The following is a 27,768-nucleotide window of genomic DNA, read 5'->3' on the forward strand; positions in this document are numbered from 1 at the left end:
TAGAAGACACAACTTTTTCAATATCTTATTGAAGCATAACATAAAAGAAAAATGTGTACATCATAAATATATGGCTTAATGATTTTTCACGAACTAAACACAACTTGCTAATTGTCTCTTACTCAAGAAAATTATTGACAGGATTTCCACATACCCCTCATAACTACCCCCTCAATGGGTAATCTGTTGAGAATTCTAAAAGAACAAATTTGCTATAAATCAAATCATGTATGATGGGTTCTGTTATAATTTCATTAAATATTTTGTTTGAGAGGTGTATTCATACTAATGAATGTTACAGTTCACATATTCTCATCATTTGGTTTTGTTCTATGTCTAAACATACCATAATTCAATTACTGCTTTTATTGTTAAGTAGCATTTTTTTTTAAATCCCCAGTGGTTATTTTAGTGATTGCTCAGGTGATTAACAATTGCTCAAGGCAGTGGAGGGCCACTGAGGGTTGGTATTTATTTATTTGATAGGTAGAGTTACAGACAGAGAGACAGAAAGAAAGGTCTTCCTTCTGTTGGTTCATTCCCAAAATGGCTGCAACGGCCGGAGCTACACTGACCCAAAGCCAGGAGCCAGGAGCCTCCTCCTGGTCTCCCAAGCGGGTACAGGGGCCCAAGCATTTAGGCCATCCTCCACTGCCCTCCCAGGCCACAGCAGAGCGCTGGACTGGAAGAGGAGCAACCGGGACTAGAACCCGATGCCCATATGGGATGCTGGTGCCGCAGGCAGAGGATTAACCCAGTGCGCCACCGTGCCATTCCCCTGTTAAGTAGCATTTGGCATGACTTCAGGGTGAGGTTGTTATGCAAACTTCTGTCATGAAGATTCTTGTACATACCATGTGTTGTACATATATCCTCCTAGGTACATACTAAGGAGGAGAATTGCCAGTTCATGTGGTACCCACATATTCAGATCTAGTAAACTGCCATGTTCCAAAGTAATCAGATCATTTAAATTCCCACAATCATAGTATGAGAATTACATTTGCTTCAAGGTCCTCACCAACACTTGGTATTAGCTGTGGTGTTTAGCTTTTGTTTCGTTTTATTTTATTTTTGTCATTATGGTCGGCATATAGTTGGATTTCATTATGCTTTTAAATTGTATTTTCCACATAGTTAATGAAGTAAAGCACCTTTTTGACATATTTATTGACCATTTGGATATCTTCTTTAATAAAGTTGCTGGTAAAGTATTTTTTGTATATTTCAAGTTATTTTTGTTTTAGCCTTTCCCTGATTTATTCAAAGATTAAAATGTTTATGGCAGACTAGATTTGGACATTTGTTCCATACTTTGTTGCACTATTCTGCTACTTTTCTTGATTCTACAGTAATTAAAGCTATCTGCAGTTATCATTAATGGGTATCTCTGAGCAATTTAATTTTATTCCAGAATTATGCCTTATAGCATTTTAGAAGCAATGAATAGAGATTATTTCACTGAAAAGGTCTGTGACCACAGGCAAGTGTTTTTTTTTATTCTCCATTCATGGTTTTCCCATCTGAAAAAGGAAAAGATTGCATCTGAACTAACCCAACTCCAAGATTCCATAAAACACTGACAGATACGTCACTTAGAGAAGTGAGAAACAGTAAAATATTAAACTTAATGCCCCAAAATTTGGTAACCCTTGCTCCTAAATTTAAAAGATGCAAGACTTATATAATCAGGTTCCATATTGACCTTTTTTCTCACGTCTTGAAAAATATGTGGCTGGCCCCAACTCATAAGGATGTGGGAACCATAGAGGGGCAATAGTTTCATCTTTGTGAATCTCAGACCAGAAATACAGGGCTGGCATGTAATTTTTTTCTTCTGATTTCTTCCTTCTCAGGCCCCCATTCTTAACCAAAAGAGAAAACTAAATAAAGAAGCAAAAATGGCTGTTCAACTTTGTAAAGCCATGCCCCAGGTAAGTTTATGTTTTCACTCTGTTTTTAGCTATTTCATGTCATTTTAGGGGGACTACCTTTCACAACAGGTAATATCACTATGGACAACCCAGTGAGCACCCTCTCTCCTTTCCTCTCTTCTTTTGTTCAACTATACTTCTACAAAAGAATACCCTTTTTACTCTCTTCTCCCAGCTATCAGCTCGGCTCATACCTTCAATCTCTATCTCTGCTTAGTTGTCACTACATGAGAAGGTCCTCCTAAATTTAAATCTAAAGAAAACACCAATATAGGTAACTCCCTTTATCTTTATTCTTATTTTCTTGATAGCATTTATCACCAATGGACACATTGCAAGCTTTGTTTGATGTTTTTCTTCTCACTCAAAATTACAAGATCCAAGACATCTAGAATTTTTCCAGTTCACTTATTTCACAAATTCTCAAAGGTAAACTGACTGCTACTAACCTGAAATCTGCATTTCCATCATTCTCTCCCTCTCTAGTGACTTGGCCTCAACTGTCCAATGAGGGACAAAATTTACTGGAAGGTTGTAGAAAACAATACTAAAAAAGTCTTTACAATGTCAGTGAAATGAAAGACTTTGCATAACAAGATATACAAAATACCCCAACCATAAGTAAATGATTAATCAATTAGATAACATTAAATAAAGAACGTGTATGCATCAGGAGACACTGTAAGAGAGAAAAGAGATGTGATATACGTATAACCAAAAAACAGTTTATATCCAGATTAACTTATTAAAAATCCTACAGGGGATTTAGCTGCTGCTTGGGATCACCACACCTCATTTATGAGTGACCGGTTCGTCTTGGCTACTCTTCTTCCCAGCCAACTTCCTGCTAATGCATCAAATACTTGGGTCCCTGCCACCCAAGTGAGAGTACTAAATGGAGCTTAAGACTCCTGGATTTGGCCTGGGCCAGCCCTGGCTGCTGTTTGCATTTGAAGAGTGAAACCACAGATGGTAGATTTTGATCTGGATCTCGATCACAACTTTTGCTCTCTTCCCTCCCTCCCTCTCACTCACTTGCTTCCTTTCAAATCAACATTTTTTTAAAGAGGAAAAAGTAACTCAATAAAAAACTAGGCAGTACCTCTGAAGAAACACCAAAAAGAGAATAAAACTCAAAAGCAGATGTTGCTTCATTAGTAATAAAGGAAACGCAGGTTAGCTTTTCAGTGAGATTCCATTACATGCACACCAAACTATAAAGTATTTAAACTTATAGAGTGCTGGAGAGGGTACAGGACAATTTTAATTTTCATGCTTTGCTACTTGGAGTATAAATTAGGACACCTACTTTTTTCCTACTCATTTATTTATTTGTGAGGCAGAGAGAGACAGAAAGAGAGAAAGATATAAAGATACAGAGTGAGTTCCTGTCCCCTGGATAACTCCCCAAATGCCCACAATGTACAGAGTTAGGCCAGGGCCAGACCTGACAGTCAGGAATTCAGTCCAGGTCTGCCATATAGGTGTCAGGAACTCAATTACTGGAGTCATTGCCACTTCCTTCCAGGGTCTGCACTGGTACGAAGATAGTCAGGGACTAAAACTGAGCATCAAACCTAGGCACTCTAATATGTGAGATGGGTGTCTTAGTCCTAACCTCTAGGCTAAGCACCTGCCCTACGACACTTAAAAAATATTGGCAATATCTAATTCAATTGAGGATATATGAGTGGGCATGGATTTCAAAATTGTTTATATGAAAATAAACTTATCTTTTATTTCAATTTTCCATGAACTTTTTGAAGTCCCCTCATAAGTAAACTGACTCAGTAACTCAGTTGCTAAGTACATAACCTACAGAACCGCATTCATATGGGCATTTATTTTCAGGTGCAACATTCTCAAAACTTAAAAATTAGAAACAACTTAAGTGTCTTACCAGTGGTGCAAGATTTAGATAAACTATTATAGTATGCTATTTAGTTTATTTATTTAAATAGTTTATTTAGATAAACTATTATAGTATGCTATTCCAATAGCATACTATAAGTAAAAAAGAATGTCAACAGTTATATAGAAAAGATTATGAACCTTTACTTAGCATAGAGTTGGTCTTCTGTATATAAAGTAAATTAAAAACAAATCTTAATGAAGAATGGGATGGGAGAGGGAATAGGAGGTGGGACAGGAGTGGGGGTGGGTATGGGGAGAAGAACTGCTATGTCCCTAAAGCTGTACCTATGAAATTTGTGTTCATTAAATAAAACCTTTTTTAGGGAAAAAAAGATTGTAAATCTTTTTTTTTTTTATTTTATTTTTTTATTTTTTTTTTTTTTTTTTTTTTTTTTGACAGGCAGAGTGGACAGTGAGAGAGAGAGACAGAGAGAAAGGTCTTCCTTTGCCGTTGGTTCACCCTCCAATGGCCGCCGCGGCCGGCGCGCTGCGGCCGGCGCACCGCGCTGATCCGATGGCAGGAGCCAGGAGCCAGGTGCTTTTCCTGGTCTCCCATGGGGTGCAGGGCCCAAGCACCTGGGCCATCCTCCACTGCACTCCCGGGCCACAGCAGAGGGCTGGCCTGGAAGAGGGGCAACCGGGACAGAATCCGGCGCCCCGACCGGGACTAGAACCCGGTGTGCCGGCGCCGCTAGGCGGAGGATTAGCCTAGTGAGCCGCGGCGCCGGCCCAGGAAAAAAAGATTGTAAATCTTTAAAACATGATGCCAAGAAAAGAAACTAAATGCAAAAGAATATCTGTTTGATTCCATTAACAAAGGCCAAACACAGGCAAAACTGGACTTATCATTACATTAAATACAAAGAAAAGCATATTATTTTTTCATAGCAGTTACTTGTAGGGGGAGCAAAAGAAGAAAGAAGTATATACACAGTTTCTGCATTGCTGATGGTGTTCTCATTCCTGACAAGGTGATAGTTCAAGACAAATTCTTATATAATGACTTTTAGGAATTATTTTATGCCCATGTTTCATATTTCACAATATAAAAATAATGTGTATCTTACTTGGCATTTAGTAACTGCTTAATTGTAAGGATATATGATAATGATCCTCTTTTTTTGTAATTTGTACTTTAAAAATGCTTTGTCTGGGGGCCAGCATTGTGGCATAGTGGGTTAAGATGCCACCTGCAATGCCAGCACCCTATATGGGCACTGGTTCAAATCCAGGCTGCTTCACTTCCCATCCAGTTCCATGCTAATGAACCTGCGAAAGCAGCAAAGATGGATGAAGTGCTTGGGCTCCTGTATCTACATGGGAGATCTGGATAAAGTTCCTGGCTCCTGGCTTTGGCTTGGTCCAGCCCTGATTGTTACAGCCATTTGGGAAGTGAACCAGTGAACTATTAGATGGAAGTTTCTCTCTCTCCCTCTCTCCCTCTCTCCCACTCTCCCTCCCTCCCTCTCTCCCACTGTGTGTGTGTGTGTGTATGTGTGTCCACCTTTCTGTAATTGCTCTTTACAAGTAAAATAAATTTTTTAACAGTGCTTTGCTAAAAATAACCTGCTTTAATTTGTTTTAAGCATTGTTTTAATTCCCTTTTCACATATGAGAAAAATAAACCTTAATCTTCGCACAACACAAATAACCAGGAAGGAGAGATCTTGTCTCTTGGGCTCAAATCCCATGCCTATTTTCTAAGCTCCCACCTGCCATGTTGTTTAATGGAAGTACAATGAGCCAAGAGCCTGATTTACTGTGTGACTTGATTTCAAGGTCTTAAGGTGTGTGTGCACCTTGGTTTTTCCAAATGTCAAAGGGGAAATGAAGGCTTCCTACTTGCTACAGAACTTGAGAGTATAGAAATGAAAACACAATCAAATGTACAAAAGGCTGAACATATTTCCTGAGTGCTGTGTTGGTGCGCTCTTGCCCATACTTAGAGCCAAAATTGATTTTAACAGTTAGAACTAAACTAGCATTGACATTAATCTCACTCTTTCTGTCACTGTTCCCATCTACTCACCTACCAAAAAAATAAACATGTGATGAAGAGATAATCTAATTGGAAGGTTTGGACATTGGGGCCAATTGTGACCAGTCTGCAAAGAGCTAACCCAGTCAAATTTGGAAGCAACAGAAAGCATACACCTTCTCTTCACTCAAAGATATTACAAAACATTCTCCCATTGTATCACTCTGAGAGGTTAAAGGGCATCAACAAGGAAATTAAGCTTATTCTTTTCCTGCTTTCACCAAAAACAATCTCTATGACTATCTCATATGTCTTCTGACAGAGGGGCACCCATTGGGAAGATTAAGTCTGTTATCAAGAAAAGCAACCAACTTTCCATTTACATTAGGCTTTTATTATCTGATGAGAAAAAAAAGGGTACATTTATCTAGTCTTTCAAAAGGGAAAAGGAAATCCTACAAATCTGTCCATTATACCTGCCGAGAATCTAAAGTGAGGTCAAGACAAAAGCAGATTACTTTTGATAGTGTTAATAGGAGTTTATTGCAAGGCCTGGCAGCCAGGTCTCCCTCTGTGGATTTCTGAATGGATTTGGGAGCTGGGCTATTCTTGGAGTAATGAGAAAGAGCCTTATCTCACACCATAGAAAATTCAAAGATCCCCGAGGCTTCAGAAGTCTTATGATGCACTTTAGCAGAGCTAAAAGTCAGGGTGGTTATCATTACTAGCTTTCCAATGTGGGGGTTACAGAAGTAATCCTAAAAGGGACAGGCATGCAACTCCCAATATGGCAATATTAACAGCATGCCAAAGGAGGATCACATGACTGTAGCTGTTCCCATGTCTGAACCTCTTACAGAGGCATTACTGAGTTGGTCATGGGTTACAATCATCAGGCACTGGCTCTAATTTCAATATTGGAGACTGCATTAGGAAAACATTGGGATGTTTAAATAATTAATGAGTATTTTGGTTTTGGGAGAGGTAGAAGCCAAGAGAATGACAGAAACAAAAAAGCCAGAACCACAGCAATAGTCTCTTGGTTGTAAAGCCCCAGTCAGGGCTTCATCATGTATGACCACCTGTGTGGTGTGTAGTTTAGTCACTGTGTTCCCAAGTCACTGACTTAAGGTATCAAGTCTTCAGAAAGATCATGTGATTGGCCAGGTCAAGATCATAGGCAACATCTCTTTCACCAAAAAAGAAAAGTACATAGGATACAGAGAGATGAACTTTAGCCCCACTCAGCTTCAAGAGAGGGCACCAGATGGCTGGAATTTCTCTCCTGCCAAGACTACACGTGAAATCTCACCAAAAGAATTCCACACAATTTCATCAAAACATTAATTTTATGGTTGATTCAAATTCACAGATAAAATCTCACTTTAAAAATTCATTCACTATTTCTAGTATGTATACACTAATTGTTCCTATGTATGTCCCTCAGTTTCAAGCCACACATTCTTCACTAATTATAAATGTGTATTTTCACGATTAGATAATGAATGACTTGGAGGCAGAGTATATTTATTCCTTCATAAAGAGCCCAGAAGACTCCTGGCTTGTAACTATTTTCTTCACATTACTGGTGAATGAAATGCTAGGTCCTGTTGGACTTTTGCCAGGCACTTATCTGACGGGGCTCACAAGACTAAGAGGATGGGTATGAATAGCTTGGGAGAGACGGTTAGGTTCAAACACTGTGTAGGCCAATATCCAGTTCCATTATCTGGAGCATGAAGGGAAGATAAACCATTTACCCTCTTCCAGTCTCATGACAGGGTCCTTCTGTCCTCCCAGCTCCTAACTCCATCCACAACTTGTCAAGTTCAAAGGTACTACATCAATGAGAGGAATGTCTGACCCCATGTTTAAGGCATTGCTTTGGTTGCCATAACCTTTTTGCTTCTGTCCTACCACCACTATGATCACCATTATCATCATCATCATCTTCTTCTTAATTTTACTCTAAGTGGCTTGAAGGCATGTAGCAAACTCTCATTTCACTTTCTCTATGGGCAACATTCTGTGCCAGGTACTAAGCTAAGTGTTTTACAATGAATTACCATATTGAATCATTACAATTACAACAGTGGGCAAGAACTGTTGCCATTTGTGACTCGGCTTGGCAGCTCAGCTCAGCCCAGCTTTTCCTTATTTTTTCACTAAGTACTTTTTTGGAGACTTAACAGTTGGAAGAGCAATATCAAGAGTCAAACAGCATAGGCTCAAATCTTATCCCTAATTCCTGCTATCTACATGAACGTGGACAAGTTACTCTACTTCTGTGTGCTCCAGTTTCCTCTTCTATGAATGGAGATAATAATAGTTCCTACTTTGTACCAGCATTTTGAGAATTAAATGCCAAAGCACCCAAAAGAATGCCTTAAACATTACAACACTTGACACAAGGTTAAAAGGGCCATATAACCTTCCTTCCATCTGCTTCAATTCTTACCTCATGACCCAGTCTCCCCAGTTCCAGAAGAATTCTTAGAGCTTGTCAGTTGTGGTCAGCAGAGACTGGAATGGGTATGCACAGTGACCCTTCTCATCAGTAAGGCCCACATTCACTTTCATGTTGACAGAACATAGAAATGCCTAGCAAAACTGTTAGGCATTTGGCCTAACAGTTAAGACATCATTTGGGCCTCCTGAATCCCTCCTCAGGGTACCTGTGATTGAGCCTCAGCTCTGCTCCCAATTCCAGCTTCCCACTGACATAGACCCTGGGAGGCAGCAGATGCCTCAAGTAGTTGGGTTACTGCTTCTTATGTGAGTGACCCAGATTAGACTTCTAGTTCTTAGCTTCAGACTGTCCCAGCCCCAGGCACCATGGGCATTTGGGGAGGTAAGCAGTGGATCGGAGCACTCTTCTCTGAGACTTTCTGTTTATCTCCCAAATAAAAAAAATTTTAATAAGAAAATTTTAAAAAGAAAACCCTTAAGATATCCCGTGTATTTTCCCCTCATGTTATATTATTTTTGTTCATTCTCCTTCATCAGGACCTGTCTAGAGTAGCGAGATTTTTTTTATTATGTATTTGATGGCTTAAGCCAGTTTCATTTATTTTTTATTGTGAATCTGACTACTTGGAATTTTTGTTCTTAATTTTAGACATTTATATCTCATTTTCTTAATGAGAAAATCTAGGAATTATAGCTTTATTGTCATAGTAAGTAATATTAAAATGAATGGCAAAATGTGAATTGGTGAATTAAAACACCTAATAATTGGATTGGAGAAATATAAAAACTCTGGGTTCAGTGAACCAGCACCAGTCTAATTTAAATATCTAATTAAAAGTTATTTGGAAGCACAGCATACACAAACTACATTACAGTTGTCTATGACTGGAAAGAAAGCCTGGTAACCAGAAGAAAAATCGTAATTGCATGAAGAAATGGGAATGGATTGTAATCTTTAATCAGAGCACTCCATTTTAATCAAGGCGTGTCTGACTCCACATTCCATTACCACTTCATTAGAATACGCTGTCCCTAGTGCTGAAACTGCTGTTCATTATTTAACAGCAGAGCGACCATGCTTCAAGCCAGGAAAGGAGGTAGCCACACCAGGATGGAACCAAGGGTTCTTTGTTAGCTGAAATACTATTTACCCGAAGTTGTCAGAGAGTGATGGAAAAAAAAAAAAAAAAAAAAAAAACCAGAGAAAGTTTGTGATTAGACGAGTGGAGATTAGAACTGACTTGACACGAACAAGCCTGCCAGCCTGCAAGCTGATTCATTTGAAAGCTATTCATCGCAGAGGGCTATTTAGCACATTGTCAAATATGACATTCTAAAAACATAGCATGACTGTTAGTACAAATAGCTAATGAACAGCGACATTTTTAGATTGCCTGTGTAGTGGTGGTAGGTATGTACAGCTAGGCACAAAGGACTCTATCATCATAGATATATGATGATATAACAGGATAATTCCAAACTTCTAAATTTGGATTTGTTTTCTGTGGCTTACCACAGCTGGCACTACCAATCAGAAGGTCATTTTTGTCTGTTTTCTCACCTATAGGATGGACCGCGGGGTCCTATGCCTACTTTGCAGCCTCATTGTGAAAATTAAATTGATATTAGAAGATTTAAGATATGTAATACAATTAGGACTGTGGTCTGGAAAGCACCAAACTCTTAATAAACATTTTTATCAGTATTACTAATATTATCACTGAAAGATTTTTCCCAACTAGGGAAGTGTAGAGTATAATCATTAACATAAGGATCACCAAAGCAAACCTAAATGCTAAATTAAATCCCATACAGAGTGCAAGTTAAATGGTGTTTTTGTTTCTGGGGAGTACAGAAGTTAGTTTCTTCTCTAAAGATGTTTCTTATGTTTGAAAATAAAAACAGTCTCCATTCTTTCAAAAAAAACCTTTCGCAATTTCTTTTCCTCCCATTTTCTTAATGATATTGTTTAGTTCATCCAACCCATTTACACTCCTCTCTGCACCAAGCTCCTTTAATGAATCAGGCAGTGTGGAAAACTAAGAGAAACCAATCAAGGAGTTTGAAGATCCTCTGCCATGAATGAAAAGAGCTGTCTTAAATATAACATACTATAGTAGACTTGCCCATAAACGAATGCATTCACACATTAAACAGGTTTTCTTTTTATCCTCATGTTTCTGGCAAGGGAACTGAGGCCTGGAAGGAGGAGGATTTTGTGTGAGCACCCTGCTTAAGAACTCAATGCTAATAGTGTGATGTCCAATCTGGATTAACACCTCCCTGCTAGGCAGTCCATGTTCAAGGAGATTGTGACCTTCTCTTCCCACCTCCCCTTTCTCAGGACTTTGTCAAGAAAATAGTTCGGGAAAGGATGTAATTTAAGGACTAAAGCTTCCCAGGGAAGGGCACAGTCCCACCTTCTCCCTACTTCCTGCAGACATTCTGTCAATAGAGTATGAACTAAGAAAAATCTCTGCAGTCAAAATGAGGTGAGCACAGCAGATGAATTACCGCTTATCTCCAGTTTTGCTTCCCCTCCTAATGAACAAATGAGTAAATCAATAGATCTCTAGGTCATATGCACCACTTTCACTCCAACGAAGTGTTCTCGTTTTTTTGTTTTTTCCTCTCAAAGAATCTAAGAAAACTAAACAACCAGAGGCCATTTTCACAGTTTACCATCTAACAAAACACAGCAGCAGTAATTAAAACAATCTGGGGCTAGGGAACGATGGAAGGGCAATCTGTCACCACTGAGACTGTCATGGAAAAAAAAAAAAAAAAAGATCCTGGGGAATGAAGCAGAAACATTGACAATTTGTTAGATCCAACTCCAGAGTGAATCATGGTGAAAGAATGAAGCAGAGACTGTTGCTGGGGGAAATGTCAATGTCGTATGAAAAGCCCACGGACAAATGTTGAAAAGGTTCTCAGTTTTCATCTTCTTCCAAGGCCAGGACAGGACTGGATTTCCTTTGCACAAGTGAGAACTGTCTCTTGAGTCATATTCACAAATTAGCTTTGGAAAGCAAAAGCTATTCTGGTATATTCATCTAGCGTCTGTAAGGGTTAAAAAAGAAGTGTCAACTCATACCCTTACTTTAAGATATTTAAATTTTGATTTAGCTTGATTTTAAGAATGCTATGTCTTTTATGTTCATAGTTAGTGTCCTTTTTCTTGTTCTAAGGTAGTTCAGCAAAACTGCCATCCCACTGGCTGAATGTTTTCAGCCCTCTGACTGGAGTAAAATTTCTTAGTAGCTTCCAGCCTGCAACCAGCACTTCATGGGGTGAAATCAGCATGACCAACTCGGCAAGATATTTGAACCCCTTGCTGTTCTTCTTAACCCATTTTTCAAGAAAAGTTTTCCCAGTCTTGTACAAAGCATGATCTCTAGTGAAGGCTTTTTGGTGCTCCGGTAATTGGCATTGTATGTTAACAAATTAATGAAGTCTCAAACATTAGAAAAAGCAGTCATTGAATTCAGAGCAGTTTTGCTAACCTCATTTCTCTTATCTTTTTTGTTAAAGTATGTCCAATTAGATAGGACAACAGTAGGAATACCAACAATAATTTTAAACCCTATAAGGAATTGCTTAGGGAAAATACTGTTATTCTAATTCTCAAAGCAAAGATGTGGGAAGGCAATGGTTGCTCCAATCCCACATGCCATGAAACACCTTTAAATGGTGGGGACATTTGATATTTAAAAACCCTAAAACTTCTTTATTACTGTCTTTCAAATTTTTGAAATTTAAGTTACCAATAACAAAATGTAAGCATAGTAGAAGGTAGGTTTCTTGCACATTAAGCAGAGGTTTTCTGGTATTTAGAATTCATTGGGTTTTATCAAGTCTACCAGATAAGAGTAAAGTGATGGATGGGTACTTTCTATATTATCTTTGTCTACTTCCATTTTAAATTATTTTTGAAAAACTACAATTTAGTGCCAAAAATACTCATTAGATGCAGAAGTTGGAAAACAAAACATATTAAGTTTAGGGATGAAAAGACGTGAATCCAAAAAATAAAATATGTAAGAAATCTTTGAAAGAGTGAAGGTTTAAAGTATATGATTTTTACTACACATTTTCTCAATTTTTCTTTTTAAAAAGGACCAAAGGAAAATATAAAGAGATCTTATCTGTTCCTAAGAATCATATCTACTTCTGAGATGAGGAATTTATACCTCTAAGGTCTAGAGTAAGTGGTTGCTCTAGACCGGATGCATTCCTTGAATCAGACTACTCTTGATGATGATTTGGAAATTGTCTGTTGTTTTCATTGGCACTGCCCCATCTCCAGCCATCGATTATAGCATCAAGAAGAGGGACAAATCCACAGAATGCCATACAGTGCTAGACAGGACAATTCTGAAAGCACATTTCAGAGACAGGCTCTCCAGCCACATAGAGTGAGATTACAGAAGTCAGAGACAAATCAGGGCAAAGAGTAAAAGCCATGTACAAAATAGGAAAGTAGAAAACTAGTATGGATCTACCTGTGAATTAATTATAGTTCAGGAAAATCTCACAATTATGACAGTCTAATACCTCAGTTTGTATAGTCAGCCTTGAGTTTACTTGAACATATTTCATAGGCTCAAACTAATTGAGTACAAAAAAACTTATCTGAGCAAAATTGATACTTTGAGAATTAATTTTTAAAATATTTACTTATTTGAGAGGCAGAGTTACAGAGGGAGAGACAGAGAGATCTTGCACCAGTTGGTTTACCCCAAAAATGGCCACAGCGGCTCAAGCTTGGCTGACCTGAAGCCAGGAACTTCTTCCGGGTCTCCAACATGGGTGCAGGGGCCCAAGCACTTGGGCCATCTTCCACTGCTCTCCCAGGCCATCAGCAGGGAGCTGGATCAGAAGACATACAGCTAGGACTTTAACCCATGCCCAGATCAGATGCTGGTGCTGTAGGCAGAAGCTAAAACTACTATGCCTCAGGGCCAGCCCCTTGATCATTGTTTACAGCCTCTATCTCTACTGTTGAAAAACTTTGGTTTTTTTTCTTCTTACTATTTGTTGAATTCTTTATTTAGTGGAGGGTTAATCATATGATTATAAGATAAGTTGAAAGTATATCACTGTAACAATTAAAAGAAAGAAGAAAGGAAGAAGGAGGGAGGATGGGAGTGTGAGTGTGAGGGAGGATAAAGTGGGAAGTATCACTATGCTTTTAAACCTGTATATATAAAACACATTGGGGCGCCGGATTCTGTCCCGGTTGCTCCTCTTCCAGGCCAGCTCTCTGCTGTGGCCCAGGAAGGCAGTGGAGGATGGCCCAAGTGCTTGGGCCTTGCACCCACATGGGAGACCAGGAGGAAGCACCTGGCTCCTGGCTTCGGATCAGCGCAGCACGCCGGCCGGAGCAGTCATTTGAGGGGTGAACCAATGGCAGGAAGACCTTTCTCTCTGTCTCTTTCTCTCACTGTCTAACTCTGCCTGTCAAAAACAAAAAAATTAGAGTGGTTTATCTTACAGAAAAAAATGATAAAAAATAAGTTAAAAAAAGAAAGGTAAGAGATCATGTTGATATTCCCATTGATTGCTATTTCATTAAACCATGTTCTAAGCTGGAAGTCATTGAAACCAAACAAAAAGAACACTATACCAATAGTTATAATAGTAGTAACAGTAATAATAATAATCACTGAATGAGAGGTTGCTATATGTTATCACTATGCTCCATGCTTATCTGAAATTAATTTGTTTAATCCTCACATCTCTACTTTACCCATATTGCAGAAGAATAAAGTGAGGTCCAGTGGTAAGTCATTTGTTACAGATCTATAATTACAAAGGGCTTGAGCTGGTTATAATCAAAATCTCTAACCATGGGGCAAAAATTTACTCCTTTAAAAAGTAAAATGGGACATTAGGCACAATGTTGAATTTGCTACCATCCACTATCAGAGTACTTGGGTGTAAGATCCAGTTCCACTTTTAATTCCAGCTTCCTGCTGACATGCATCCTAGAAAGCAGTACGTGGGTTGCTGCCATCCACATGGGAAACTCAGACTGAGTTCCTGGTTCCTGGCTTATGACCATCCTGTTCCAGTTATTGTGGGCATTTGAGGAGTAAAACCATAAGATAGAAGATTGATCTTTTTTTCCTCTCTTTCAAATAAAATAATTACATTTCTTTTAAAAGTAAAATGAGGACTTTCATTGCCAGATGATTAGACACATCGTTTCTTATTTCTTCTACTGGGTACAACTAAAGCTCTTAAGTTTGTGTTAAACATAACATTCAGAGAACTTAGAAAAGTGAAGAGAGTACAAATAAACTAAGGAACTAAGGGCCACAAAACAATCCCTCAATGTTCTTTTGTCCATATTCAAGACTTGCAGCAGAAAATGTGGCAAGTGAGAAATGGTAATAGACAGAAACCAAAAACACTAAAGGGAAGAAAAAGATAAAATCACCAGTCTCACTATCTAAAGGATTTAGTAAGGGGGAACAGAATTTTTAAACAATAACCATACTCATATAGCCAGACAACCCAGAAAAAAACAAAGTCCACCTATGGCAATAAACACATTATTTGTAAATGGTATAAATGTATACCAATTAAAAGATATTGATTGGAAGACTGAATTTAATGCATCTCCCAAATATGGGGTGGAAAGGGCAGAAACACAACCTAACAATTAAGACACTGGCATCCTATATTGGAGTGCCTGGCTTAAATTCCAGGCTTGGCTACTGACTCTAGTTCCTGCTGATGCAGACCATGGAAGACAGTGGGGATGGCTCAAGTAATTGGGTTCTTGTCAGCCACACAGCGGAACTGGATTAATTTCCTGGCTTACAGCTTTGGCCCCAGCCCAGTCACAGCCACTGTGGACCTTGTGAAACAGAACCAGTGGATGGGAGCTCTTTCTGTCTCATTGCCACTCAAATAAGTAAAGTAAATATTTAGTATTTTCCAATTGTATGCTATCCATATTTTTAAAAACCCTCCTCAAATATAAAAACACAGGTAGGGTAACAATAAATGGGTGAGAAAAGACATCTCATGCAAGTATTAAAATAACAAAGGGTCGATTCTGTTAATTACAGATAAAATAAGCTTCAAAGCAAATTATTAAAAAATAGATAAGGCCATTATATGAAATACATGTGATCCTATAAAGACATAGCAATATTATACTTTTGCCCCAAAACAATAAAAGTACAAAATATACAAAGCTAAAATTAATAAAACTACAAGAAAAAATAGATATACCCATAAAATATTAGGAAATGTGCAAACAAGTCAAAAGCCCTCCCATGGGTAAATAAACTATGCCATATCTACACAATGATTGCTACTCATTAGCAATGGGATCAGACTATTTATGCACACAACAATCTCAATGAATCTTCAGAAACATGCTGAATGGAAAAAAGTCAATCCCAAAAGGTTATATACTACATGAGTCTCTTTATGTGACATTCTTGAAATGGCAAGTTACACATTTGGAAAACAGAATAACCATTATCAAGTACTAAGGAAGTGGTGGGGGCAGGATAGACCATAGATGCGACTCACAAAAGGGCAAACTGAGGAATGCTTTGGTGTTAGAATTATTCTGTATCTAGATTGTACCAATATCAATATGTTATTTGTGATATTTTACTATAGTTTTGCAAGACAGTGCCACTAAAGAAAAAAGAAAAGATTAGAGCCCTTTGCATTGTTTCTTAAATATTTGCATCAACACTTTTCTCAAAGTAAAAACGTAATTTTTTTTTTTGAGAGGTACCCTTACAGAGAGAGGCAGAGACAGAGGGAAGTCTTCCATGCACAGGTTCACTCCCCAAATGGCTGCAATGGCCAGAGCTGAGCTTGTCCAAAGTCAGGAGCTTCTTCCAAGTCTCCTACAGGGGTGCAGGGGCCCAAGTACTTGGGCTATCCTCTGCTGCTTCCCCAGTCCATCAGCGGAGAGCTGGGTTGGAAGAGGAGCAGGCAGTACATGAACTGGCACCCACATGGGATGCCAGCACCATAGGTGGAGGCCTAGTCTACTGCACCACAGCACCGGCCCACAAAAAATTTTTTACCAACAAGTCAACATGGTCTTGTAGGTAATTCTGCAGTTATTCTTAGGCATGCACAGTCTCATCCTATTGTAAGCTGGCAGAAGCAGCCATCCCTCTGTAAGCTTACTTGGTATAAGAAGCAGGCATTCTGCCACTTGTACAGAGATCATCTTCCACAAAGTCCACACTCTAGTTTTCCTTACAGATCCATAAAGTTCCAGATCTCTGTAGGATGCAGACTCTCCTCTGTTTGAAATATAGCCTCTGAAGAGATGCAGAGCTATCTTTGAGTTCTCTATTTTTGTTACAACTCACTTTGAATCCATATAGCTCACATCAAAGCTTTATTATTGGGTGATCCTTTACAATATATTCTCAGTTTCTCATTGCTTCAAATTGTACCTTAGTTCAAGCCAGTATTTGCTCCTAGACCATTACAGTGGCCCCAACTGATCTTCTTTCACTTCTTCCATTTTTCCTGCTGCAAGCTATTCTCTATGCAACAGCCAGAGTGAGCCCCACATTCCCACTTAGAGCCCTCCAATTGGTTCCTACCATCTTTAGAATAAAAACTCAGCCCTTTTCAAGGTTTACCAAACCCTATTAAGCAGGTTACTTCCGCATCTCTGCTCTCACCCATAGCCTTCTTCCCCCTCATTACCTCAACTACAGCCCCCATGACCTTCTTGCTCTTTTTCAGACACACCAAGAAAACTGCCAATCAGGGCCTTTATTCACTGGTTATTCACTAAAAATGCTCTCTCCCGGATCTCTTTTCATGTTCTGTATGTCAAACATGAATAAAAAAAGGCTTTCCAGGATAAGCCTGTATGAAAAAAATACACCATAAGGTTCTATTCATTTGCTTCCCCTTGTTCTTTTATAGCTCCTCTTACTAACTAACATCATATCTCATATGGTTTTTACCATTTATTTTTTCATAATAAAAAATTGAATACATTATTTTTGTCAGATAGAGTTAGACAATGAGAGAGAGAGAGGGAGGGAGAGATAGAAAGATCTTCCTTCCGTTGGTTCACCCCCCAAACGGTCGCTACGGCTGCAACTATGCCGATCCAAAGCCAGGACCCAGGACCCAGGAGCCTCCTCCTGGTCTCCCACACAGGTGCAGGGGCCCAAGCACTTGGGTCATCCTCCATTACCCTCCTGGGCCACAGCAGGGAGCTGCACTGGAAGAGGAGCAACTGGGAATAGAACCCGGCACCCATATGGGATGCTGGCACCGCAGGCGGAAGATTAACCAAATGAGCCACAGCGCCAGTCCTTACTATTCCATTTATTAACTATCTTGCTACTAGGATGCAAACACTACACAGGTAGGAACTATAATTTGTTCATAAAGGCACCTGTTATATTGTAGGTATTCAATAAATACTTCGTGAGTAAATGATAAAATCTAAATAGGGACTCACTGAGATTCAGGTAATGTTTTTATAAGTAGCCTTATCACCCTACCACCACTACCCTACACACATCCTGCGGATTCTAGAATCCTTCCCAAGACTCATGAGATTTTACAGAGCTTTACGTTATCATCTCTACTTCTGACTGTTCACTTTCTCAGTTTATAAATCGACTTACTATTCTACATATACTATCTTTTCCACCCACAAAAATCCTTCATACATATGGTAACTTGGATTTTTAATAGACTTACTCAATATTTGTGGACAAAGGAAATATTTATAAAGAGACACTGTAAAGAAGAATTTCCAGTAAACATTGAACATTTCCTTAAAAAACCTTCAGTCACTACCCTGTCAGCGTTTTTTATCACCATATCATCCTGTAGATGCTGCTGACCTCACACCAAGCTCCCAGGCCAGCTCTACACAGTGTGGTGCAGTCTTCATGTCACTCTCAAAGTCAGAATACATTCCTCTCTTCACTTTAGAGAAAAGAATTGTCTTCACCTTTCTTGCCTTTGGTCTCATGCTTCAAGTTCCCTTTTAACATCCCAAGAAGCTCTTTAATGCATCTTCCTAAATAAAATTCGCTTTTAAAAAAACATGTCTGATGTCAGCTGTGAAAAATGACACTTCTATTTCTTCTGCTGTGTGAGAACTTCTAATATCCCCCCAGACACCAAATATTGCTATCTGAATAAATATCATTTCTCACCCTCATTTGTGATAATATTTTTCATACATATACATACATATATACACAGATGTGTATGCTATTGTGATTAATAAATTATAGAAAAGTATTACTGAAATTACAGTGTTTCTGTCATTGAGTATTTTGTCAACCAATCCATTCTAAAAGATAAACTTCAATCAGGCAGGTGTCCTTAAGACTTATGGTAAAGCCAGTTTTATCACTCAAAAGAGGTAATAATTTATTGCCAATCCAATACACATTTTTCTCAAATGGAAACTGAAACCTAAGACTGCAAAGGGATAAAGGCAGCCATCCTTGAAGATTCCTGTCATGCTTGTCAAGTATTTTCATCTTAGAAATTGCCATAGGGATGAAGAAAACACCAGGACATGTTTGTCTAATGACTCAGAAATGTTGCTAAGTGGAAAAAGTTACGTGCAGACCAATATTTAGTGTGCCATTCAAAAAGGGTAAGCTTGTACTATTATCATTTGCTTATGAGATATATGGTCTTGCTTTCCTAGATGAAGAATCCAACTGCCTTGAAGTACAGAATACCAGAAACCTGGAAGGTGATAACTATGTTGGAGGGTGAAGGTCTGAAGCCAGCCCCACCCATCCTGCACTTTGGATAGCTCAGGACAATTGTGATCTTGGGGACTCTGGTCAGTTGTATTTCGAACAGTTGATCTCTAATCTTTTATGCTGTTGCATGCTCATCACCATGCTTGGTCTTGGGAAGAGCTGGTAGCCATTTGCATGTCTTCTGAAACACTACTTCTAGAATTTCCTATATTCTAATGTATTCCACTTGGTTACATCACCCATTACTTTCCTGGAATCCAATGGAACAATCAAAAACCTAGGTTCCATGGCCAACTATTCCATGCCAGTAAAACCCTCCCATTCTTCTAGCCTTACATAGTCTCTCTAGGTACAAGAGGCTTGAAATCAATTCTACCGGTTCAAATTCCAACTGGATTGACCTCTGAACTGCAACTGTGGTTATGTTACACACACCATTTGTGTCTACCAGTCACATCTGATAAGTCAACCAGAGCACCTGATGAGTTGACTTCCCACGACTATAAAGGACACTCTCAAACTAGAAAACATGGCTCTTCTGGATGGCTACTGAGGGAGGGGCCAGAGAGCACACGAGAGCTCCCATCTGTTGATTCACTCTCCAAATGCCTGCATCAACTACAGCTGGGCCAGGCCAAATTCAGAAGCCTGAAAATCCATCCACATTTCCCACATGAGTAACATGTACTCAGGTACTCAAGATATAATCTACTGCTTCCCAGGAAGCACATTAGCAGGAATCTGGATCAGAAGTGGGGTATCTGGAGCTCAAATTAGGCACTCAGTTAAGGCATGTGGACATCTCAAGTGGAATCTTAATGCACTGTACCACAACACTCATCCCACCCACCAATCCCTTCTTACCCAATTGTGAAGGAATACGCTTCCTGGGGTACATCTGTCAGTTCAGGTTCCTCAGGAAGCAGACACCATACATTTCAAGTATGACCTTTATTGAAGGCAATATCCGAAATAAAACGGGATGAAGACTGACATCCAGGAATGGAGATGAGAAATAAAGGAAGATTGTAGGGAGCAACTCGGACTAGACTAAGTTACTGGAATTAAGACTTATTCTATGCATCTGCTCTCCCACAATATGGCGCTGAGAAGGGAGAAGCAGCTTCTACACAGCTGCCTCCAGTTCAACCAATAAACAGCAGGACCTGCTCCTGATTGGAGGAGAGCAGCGTACTCGGCGTGTGGGTAGCAGAGTTGGGATTGGCGGAAGAGGACTATCAAGGAGGAGAGAGACAACATGCACGTGGAACATCTAAAGGGAACATCTATCTGAAGGAACACCTGTGCAGCCCCCGAGAGAGCCGGCCGGCAGTGTGCCGCTCCCCCGCGGAAGTGGGGAAAGTGGCAGGGGGAACCGCCCCTCCATGGAGGTGGAGGGACGGTAGCCAACCCGGGAAGAACCAGCAGCAAACCCGGGGAGGGCCGAGCAGACAAAAGAACAGCGCAGGGTCCTGTGTCGTTCCTCCATGAAGACAGGGAGTGACAGAAGATGATGTAGGAAGAGGTTCAGACTGTAGTACAGCTCTGAGCCAATCTTAGCCACCCCATTGGGAAGCCTCAGTATGGAGAAAGGTTGTAGATGAGTCCTATAGTGAATTAAAAAAAGGGTCCAGACTCTAGTATGTCCATAATGCTCAGCATTGACTGGGAACAGCCTGAGTAGTGTGGCCTCAGTTCAAATGTTGCAGTAAAACTTGAACGTGCTATGGCTGGGCTCTTTAAGTCATATCATTAGTTACATCAGCTTCTTTCTTGAAGAGAGATCTGAGCATCACACATCCATGATTGTCCCAGTAGGCAATAAAGCTCTCCATAACCTTGGTCATGGCCTAATACCTAGGTGTGGGATGTATGCCAATATCAAAAAATGTATAGAATCTTCCAGGCAACTAAAGACAAACAGAAGGCAGCCTAACTTCTAGAGCCATCTTAAGTAACAGAATCAATTACCTGTTGGGAAAATAGGGGGAATCTTAACCTGGACGAATTTATCACACATATATGCAGCGAAGATTCAAAACATTCAGAGGCCCACATACGGGAATAGGAAGCAGGGTTTTCTAGAACTCTGAGCAACTAGAATATATACTATAGAGTAGGGCTGGGCTTTCTTGGCCTCTGCATTAGGGGAGGTTTCCAGATATTATTCATGGCTTTTTTTATTTATATCATAATCAACCTCCAGTGTCTCTCATGGCAATATAAGAGATCAACCTCATAGTCTTTCAGAGTGGGTAATGAAACATAGCATCCACACATTGGGATAAGGAATGAGTTACTCCATGGAGGGTGGCTGCTCCCCACCCCCCCCCCAAAAAAAATCAGTGATCTCATATAGAGCTCCACAAAATTTGCAGACTTAAGGCAATTGAGCCTGGAAAGGACTGGAGTTGAACATTTGGTGGTGAGTCAGAACAGTGAACTATTGTCAAATGGATTCAGTCACAAGCTTGTACCCCATCCCTCTGACCATGCCAGTGGATGTAAATAATGTACTGAACACCTGCAGACCAGTCATCTGCTCCCCAAATCTGACATTCTGCATTTTGCTATGGTTTAAGTGTGTTCCCCATAGTGCATGAGTTGGCAACTTAAACCCCTGTGTGGCAGTGGTCAGAGGTAGGACTTATAAAGGCCACTAAGTCATGAAGACTTTGCCCTTATGAATGGATTAATTCCACTGTCACAGGACTCACTTTTCATGGAGCAAATTCCTAATAAAAAGATGAATTAGGCCTCCTTCTTTGCTTTTTCTTGCTCACTCTCAACTTTTCTTTCCAACACAGGATGATTCAGAAAAGAGATTGTATCTAGAGGCTAACCCCCTGACATAGGACATCCCAGTCTCCAGAACCATGAACCAAACTCATCTCTTTATGAATTACCCAGTATCTGGTGTTCTGTTACAGCAGTACACCTTTCTAGAATCCTGTCTCCCTCATCAAAACATGATGGGCAATGGGAGGCCACACATCTGCTAACTGTTTTATGTCTCTATAAATTTCTCTCTCAATAACTGCTTTTCCAAAAGGCCTGCTATGTATGTTCTGGGGTCATGTAGTCTTGTTTGCAATAATCTTCTCTCTGTATATAAATACACTGTGGAAAGTTACACAAGAAATCAATAAAAGTTGAAAACCCAGAAGGAATAGGGTAGTTGGTAGATGCGGATATGAGGAAAATAGAGAGCTCTCATTTTTTATAATTGGTATTTGAATAATAAAGCTATGTAATCAGGTCAGGCATTTGGAGATGTCATTAAGATGTTACTTGAGATGCAAGCTAAATCAATAAGTATCAGAAAATAAATGTAGAAATAAACAATTCAAGTAAGTGCCACACATTTCCCCCTTGTGCTCCAAATTTCACATCAAGGACTTGAAAATGACATCAACAACCACAAAAATGAAAGCACACCAGGTGCAACAGAGAAAACATCCCAAAAGTAAAACAGCATCATGATGACAAAGGATAGTGCACAGGTTTTCTTAAATAACACATCAGGATGCAATCTTCATTGAATTTAAAGAAGTTTTTTAAACCTAGAGAGGAAAATTAACTAAAATAAGAAAAATTTCTACTGCTTGTGTGTGATAGAAATCTAAACATCACACAGATGGATCCCCTATTGGAAATTAGGAAGATACAATTTACATTTTCCTCCTAGCTCTTTATAGCTTAAATGGGGAGACAGACAACTAAGAGGGTAATTAAAATACAGCGTGATATCGTATATAAAAAATTCCAGAAATGCTGTTGATCTAAATGTGAAAGAAAAAGCAAAAAAAAACTCTAGAAGAAAATATCCAAAACTTTCTCATCAACTTTAAGGTAGGAAAAAAGGTTTTAGAGTAAAAAATGTTCTCCACAGAAGAAACAATAGATTGGATAACATTAACAATGAAAAATTCTGTTGATCAAAAGATACAACCAAAGGAATAAGAAAATAAGCCACAGAGAGTATTTCTATTGCATGTACATGAAAAATCACTGCAACAAATCAGTAATACAAAGAAATATACTCCAACAGAAAGCTGGGCAAGAGACAAATTGTCATCCACAGGACATCTACATGAACAGTAAACATCGAGCTTCAATGAGATACTTATAGACAGCCAACAGAATGGCTAACCATTGGATAATACCCACTGTTGATGAGAATTGGAAACAATTGGAATCTAAACACACCTGGAGAGAGAAAATTGGTTGGAAAAAATTATTTTGGAAAATTTTCAGTAGTGTCTACTGAAGCCAAATATTTGCCTATTCCAAATTCCTAGATATGTACACAAGATAAATGAGTACTTATTTCCACCAAAAGATGGAAACAGAAATATTCATAGCACCATTATTTTCAAAGAAACAAAAACAAAAAAGCAGCATTAATGTCCATCAATCAAATGGATAAATGCGTATTGATCTATTCATACAATGGAATACCAATAATGAAAATAGAAGAACTACAGCTACGAACACGACACAGAAAAATCTCATAATATTAAGTAGAATAAAATTATACATACTGCATGATTCCACATGAAGTTCTAGAATAGGCAAAACTATAATATTGAAAATCAAAATAAGGATTACCTTAGACCTGAAGGAACTGATAGAAGAAAGCATTAAGAGGGCTTCTAGGGTAACAGTATGTTCAATTTTTTGGCCTGACTGGTTGTTATGGGTCTATTAACTTCTGGCTAAGTAAGCTGTGCAATTTGATCTGTACATTTTTCTAAATGAATATTATTCTTAAATGTAACATTTAAAAAATAAAGCATAATGAGTACTCTAATAGAGCTGAGGGACCACATACAAAGAAGTGCCAACGTTGGTTTAGGTGATTGAAAAAATCTTTCTCCCCAGGTGGCTATGCTGAACCCTGGAAGATGACAGGAGTGATCTTGGTCAATGACAGTGAGAGAGACTGTAGTGCCTTCTGGGAAGTGTAACTATTTTCTATAGATGAAACACAGCTTTGGGGTTGTAAGGGATAAGAGAAAAGAGAGGAGATGGAAGAGCTAAGAGGATCCAGATTACAAAGGGCCTCTTAAGCCTTGTGAGGGAATTTGGACTTAGTTCTTGGAGCAAAAAAGGAGCTTGTTTCAAATAGAAATGTGAGTAGTTTTGCACCTGAAACCATCATTGTATCTGACACAGTATTGAAAATAGAAGATGGGAACTAGGCTAAAATCAGAGTCTGGCAGACCAAAGTGGAGTCCTTTAAAAAAAAAAAACTAGATATTTTCCAATAGTCCCTAGCAAATGACTGATTATGTATGAGGGGTTAAGGGGGATGGAGGGGTCTGGGAAGACCTCTGCATCATTTTCTGAGGAGAGAACAGTAAATGATGAAAATCTGGGAAGGAAACAGTGTTGTTCATGGACCAGCCATAATTGATCCTTCTGTATGTCAACACCACAGCAAGAGCCTAAACACCCCAAATGGACTCTTACTTTCAATAGCACTTTTATAAACCTCTTAGTTTCACACCAACCACCTCATTTCAGTCTCTCAGTAGGTTCTAACATAGTTGTCCAGACATTATGAGTTCCCGTAGTAAACTGTGTAACTCACAGACGTGTGTACCCAGCCATTTAGAGTCAGCAAAACACATGCCATAGGACAGGGAAGTGTGGAAGTAAAGCTCTACCCTTACCTCTTTAGGAGTCCACCGATGAGCACTGGAGAAAGCTACTCTTCAACACCATACTTCTTACTCCATGAACCTTACCGGAACCGCTGAGATGGTCAGCCAAGAAACTGCATGACAACACACTCTGAAACATAAGAGTAGTGCAAGAAGGCTCTATTTTTCTTACCTCTGAGAAGCTTCTGTAAAAGAGAAACCTTAAATGAATGATTAAGCATTTTCATGAACTAACCACAGCCCTTGTTTTCTCTTACAATCTAAGCCAACAGATTATCATCCTTGGCCTTGGCTTGTGGAGCTATGCTAATTTTCATGGCTTCTAAGGCCTACTTTATTGATTTTCTATAAGGGCCAGCTGTGTTCAGACACATAGGTGGCATCATTATTTGTCCAACAGCACTGAAACCAACTCATTGACAGCTTCATCACTTTGTCATAGATGCCCAAATGCAGGGCCTTGTCAACACTGGGGACATTTTGGCATCTCATACTTAATGTTCCCCATTAACCCACAGATACACATTAGGGTGATGAATTCTGTGTCAACTCATTTTATTTATCACCTCTAAGATGAGCTGTTAAAGGACCACAATTGTCAAATTCCTCATATATCTGCCATGAGCCAAAGAGTAAGCAAAAGTCCATAATAGCTGACATTTGAACATATTCTTTCTGGAAGCTAAACAGCTGAAAGTTGCCATTTCTCTAGGTTTAATATGAAACCAAATTTAAAACTAAATAGTATTACCTCTCAGCCTTTTTGCTAAGATCAGGTGTAAAACTAAATAGTGTCCTAATTCAAAAAAAAGTACATTAAGAGGTAAATGTTAATATCATTGCACTACCTGAGCATAGTGTGCTCACATGAAGTAGGAGGAGAGATTTAATTATAAATCAGCTTATCTATAAACATTTAAAATTAATAAGATCCAAAGACCTGAAATAAATGAATAAAGCATCTAATCACAAATGTCAAAACTCAGTAGATTTGGTATCCATTAACAGGTCCTCTAAAACATAAAATCCAAGGCTTGTCATCAAAATCGATGTTATGTCTGTTTCTACCAATTGTTTGAATACATTTATGTGTGTAAAATAGTACATAAGTGGACCTGAGTCAATCTTTATAATCTGTAATCCATAAACCTGTAGCAAAGGCAAACTTAGGATAGAATCGACTTCATCTTAAATCAGCAATGGGTAAGTTTCAGGCAGGAGGTTATTACAGAAGACTTGGAGCAGGACATGGAAAGAGACAGTGGCCAAGCAGCCATTGATCAGAGGGTAGTTACACCCAAGGAGAAGCATGATGTTCCAAAAAGTAACTTAATCATCAACATTCACTTGAAGATGTCAGAACAGAAACAGCATTCCCAAGAGGGTACTTCAAAAAGTTCATAGAGGGTGGGTGTTTTGTCCAGCTACTCCTTGGGACTCCTGTATCCCCAATCATATTGTCAGGTTCAACCCCAGGTTTCCTTTGTGTTCCAGGTTCCTGCTAATTCACACCTCGGGAGGCAGCAGGTGACCCCTGCCACCCACATGGAGACCTGGATGGAGTTGAGTCCCTGATTTCAGCCAGGCCCAGACCCAGCTTCTGTGGCCATTTGGGGGGTGAATTAGTGGATGGAAGCTTGCTTTCTCTCTCTCTCTCTCTCCCTCCCTCCTTCCCTCTGTGTGTGTATGTATGTGTTACTCTGCTTTTTAAGTAAATATACGTAAATAAAGCCTTTTTAAATTTCACAAAATGGAATTTAAAAATGTTTCTTTGGGGGCAAAAAAAACCTGAAGTCCACACATGTGAAGAATCTTCCTAAAAAAGGCATGGGACAGGAAATATGCCACAGCAGGTTTAGTACCTACTTGGGACACCCACCCACTTTCTATACTGGAGGGTCAGTTCAAGTCCCTGCTACTCAATTTCCAATACAGCTTCTTGCTAACACATCCTGGAATGCATCAGATGATGGCTCAAATATTATGCCCCATGTTATCCATGTGGGAGACCTGAATGGAATCTTGACCTCCTGGCTTCAGTCTGGCCCAGCCCTAGCTGCTGTGAGCATTTACAGAGTGGGCCAGCAGAAGGAAGCTTCTCTTTCTTCTTGTCTGCCTTTCAGGTAGATGAAAATACACATTATTAAAAGTTCATGACAATGCATATTATAAAAAAATCTATGTATGCATGGCTTTCAAATTGTTTACACCAAAAGAAATTTCTCCTTTAATTATATGTACTTTATTGAAGTACCCTTTTATATAACTGTCCTTAAAGAACCTTAACATTGTCCATCTTACAGAGAAACGATCTGAGCATTGAGAACTTGAGAAACTGAACCAATGTTGCAGGGCTATTTAGGGGCTATGCTATGAATAGAACTCAGGGTATCTCAAATCCTCTTTGGCACTCTTTGTACCACCTGTGCTGTATACATTGTAGTCAGGGGTTCCACAGATTCTTGTTACACATAATATGTGATTAAGATACTGTGTCAGTTGCCATAAGAATGATGTAACACTATCCGTCCTCATTCGGATTGAATAAATCAAATGATATTTACCAAAAAAAGGCATTGTCCATTGGGACTTTAACATCACAGGGGCTAAGTCATCCATGTCATTCCCCTCCAAATATGACACTTCTCTAAATATACAAGTATGTTTGGGTGGGAATCCAAGCTATGGCACACATCTGGACCACCTGGGATAGCCGATCTTGGCAAATGTTATCTCCACAAGCACTTCCTACTCTCAAAGCCACAACAGACCAACCACCATGAACACAGAGCTACTTAGCAGAAGACTTTGTGGTCAGGATGTTTTTCATTGCATTTTGCCAAATAAATTTTTCTGTCCTCACTGCTCAAGGCTGCCCACTTTATGTGCCAACATCTCAGCTTTTGGACCCTATTATTATGTTCTCTTTCAAGGCAGACAGGAAAGAGGATGGACAGAATGACTTGGACATAGGGTAAGACCTTGGTAAATAATCAGGGCTATTAGAACCTATTATGACATCATTAAATATCCAGGAAAATCTGTGCATG

At 39.2% G+C, this 27,768-nt stretch overlaps 2 long non-coding RNA genes across 5 annotated transcripts in view; one reads left to right on the plus strand and one right to left on the minus strand.

Moving 5' to 3' along the window:
* The window catches only part of LOC149123417 (uncharacterized), a 181,423-nt gene that overhangs the window by 133,878 nt on the left and 19,777 nt on the right, over positions 1-27,768 (minus strand). The window contains exons 2-4 of one of the 4 annotated variants that reach the window (XR_016215980.1): positions 24,728-24,848; positions 19,914-22,612; positions 10,438-11,358 (exon numbers count right to left, since the gene is read on the minus strand). This is a non-coding gene — a long non-coding RNA (uncharacterized LOC149123417). The other 3 variants (XR_016215979.1, XR_016215981.1, XR_016215982.1) reach the window with 3 other exon arrangements.
* LOC138844332 (uncharacterized) lies at positions 1,852-27,238 on the plus strand. Its single transcript, XR_011379996.2, has 3 exons — positions 1,852-1,934; positions 18,989-19,129; positions 26,213-27,238. It is a non-coding gene; the product is annotated as an uncharacterized LOC138844332 (long non-coding RNA).

This window comes from Oryctolagus cuniculus, chromosome 11 (assembly GCF_051225735.1).
Source record: "Oryctolagus cuniculus isolate XC-2025 breed Fujian yellow rabbit chromosome 11, ASM5122573v1, whole genome shotgun sequence".
In the NCBI taxonomy this organism is placed as follows: Eukaryota; Metazoa; Chordata; class Mammalia; order Lagomorpha; family Leporidae; genus Oryctolagus; species Oryctolagus cuniculus.